Below are 2,555 nucleotides of genomic sequence, written 5' to 3' on the forward strand. Positions count from 1 at the left end.
GGAAGCAAAACTACAGATACCAACTGAGAGTGTCAAACAATCTTTAAGAGCGCCTAGATTGAGATCTGCCTGTGTTCAAAGCAGAAGGTTCACAGGCTTCCAATAAAAACAAGGTTCCAGCATGGAAGCTTCCAAAAATCCTGGAAGTTCCAACAGGTTAAAAAACCATAAGACCAGCTGGCTGTAAGAAAATCAAGTACATGCACAAAGAAATCTCCAACTGCTCAAAGCAGGCAGCATAATAGAAAATATGTATTACAAAGAATCACCAGGTAAGGGAATAGCAAGACAAGAGATTTCTCTCACCTTTAACAAGCTTATGAAGTCAACAACCTGCATAATCATTACCTGTTCATCTGCAAACTAGCAATGCTGTACTGTGCAACCTCACACAGACTTGTAAGCCCACTGACCTGGAATGAACAGGTGGAATACCTGTTCATTTTCTGCAGGTAAGGAACATAAAGTTAGAGTCTTTCCCATCTCAGCAAGAGAACTGGAGGGTGTTTTTGGTGGCTCGAAAGAAGAATCTTAAACCAATCAAAAATATTTGTTCTAAGGGACAAATAAGCAACCTGGAGAAGAGAAGGCTCTGGGAAGACTTTACAGCAGCCTTCCAGTACCTAAAGGGGGCCTACAAGAAAGCTCGAGGGATTTTTTGCAAGGGCTTGTAGTGATAGGGAAGAGGTAATGCAATGGCTTTTAACGAAAAGAGGGTAGAGTTAGATTAGCTATAAAGAAGCTGCTATTTACTATGAGGGTTGAGAAGCACTGGAACAGGTTGCCCAGAAGCTGTGGCTGTCCCATCCCTGGTAGTGTTCAAGGCCAGGTTGGGGGCCTTGAACAGCCTGTTTAAGTGGAAGGTGCCCCTGCCTGTGCCAGGAAGTTGGAACTAGATGAGCTTTAAGGTCCTTTCCAACCCAAATCAGTCTATGATTCTATGAACATCTACTACAAAGTCCTTACACTGAGAATCATAGAATAGTTAGGGTTGGAAAGGACCTTAAGATCATCTAGTTCCAACCCCCCTGCCATGAGCAGGGACACCACACACTAAACTATGTCGCCCAAGGCGCTGTCTAATCTGGCCTTGAACACCTCCAGTATGGGAGCATTCACAGCTTCCTTGGGCAACCCATTCCAGTGCCTCACCACCCTCACTGTGAAGAACTTCTTCCTTATATCTAACCTAAACTTCCCCTGTTTCAGTTTGAAGCCATTACCCCTTGTCCTACCACTACAGTCCCTAATGAAGAGTCCCTCCCCAGCATCCTTATAGGCCCCCTTCAGATACTGGAAGGCTGCTCTGAGGTCTCCACGCAGCTTCTCTTCTCCAGGCTGAACAGTCCCAACTTTCTCAGCCTGTCTTCATACAGGAGGTGCTCCAGCCCTCTTATCATCCTCGTGGAATTAACCACAACAGCAAAAGGCATGAGGACAAATTTTTAATCTGCTTGCCTACCACACAGCAACAGATGAAGTGCAGGATGGTACCTGCTACAGGCCAGTAACAGTTAGCTCCTCAGGCTTCTACACACAATGTGTAGAGGAGAGCATGCTGTCAAGGGACTTCTGAACAGGAGTGACACTCTACAGCTCTTAGGAAGCCGAAGCTTGGCTATCTTTAATATTGCTAATTAATCAACAGTTTCAAAACTGAAGTCATGCCTGATTTTCCCATTTGGGAAATTATATTGGAGTATACCTATGCAGGAAAAAAAACAACTCATGGAAGTACGAGAGCATTTGTGGTTTAAGTACAAGGGATGATTAAACAGACTGCAAGTCAGAACTAGACAAGTACTGTAAAATGAGCTCTTAGTACACAGAGGTAAATGCAGCACAGCTTTTCTGAAACAGGTATTTATTAACAGATATTAGATCTTCCAATACAAGACCTGAAGGGAAAGTAGAATTTTTCACAAAGTGGTTAAGTGGGATTTTTAACTAAAGTGTTGGCATGGATATCAACTGAGTCCCTGCTTTCAGACAAGGTTTTTGTCTGCTACAATCAGAGTGAAGACTTCTCAGTCTCCCTCACACTTTGATGCAAAACTATGGATGACATCAGACTTGCAGGTATTAGGCTTGGCCTTGCTTACAGAAATATTGTTTGTAAATTAACCCCAAGTATCAGCCATGATTAAGTGTTAATTTTGCCTACCAGTGACTCAGAGCCAGTGCCTAAGTACTCCTCAGGGTCTAAGGATGGCATCTTAAGATGCATTGAGGCAAAAAGATGAGAGATATTAAGATTGAGTGTTGTGTACAGTTCTGGTGTCCTCTACATAAAAAGGACATGGAGCTGTTGGAACAAGTCCAAAGGAGGGCCATGAGGATGATAAGAGGGCTGGAGCACCTCCTGTATGAAGACAGGCTGAGACAGTTGGGGCTGTTCAGCCTGGAGAAGAGAAGGCTGCATGGAGACCTCATAGCAGCCTTCCAGTATCTGAAGGGCGCCTACAAGGATGCTGGAGAGGGACTCTTCGTTAGGGACTGTAGTGGTAGGACAAGGGGTAATGGCTTCAAACTGAAACAGGGGAAGTTTAGGTTAG

This window comes from Nestor notabilis, unplaced genomic scaffold (assembly GCF_000696875.1).
Source record: "Nestor notabilis isolate BGI_N333 unplaced genomic scaffold, ASM69687v1 scaffold15545, whole genome shotgun sequence".
In the NCBI taxonomy this organism is placed as follows: Eukaryota; Metazoa; Chordata; class Aves; order Psittaciformes; family Psittacidae; genus Nestor; species Nestor notabilis.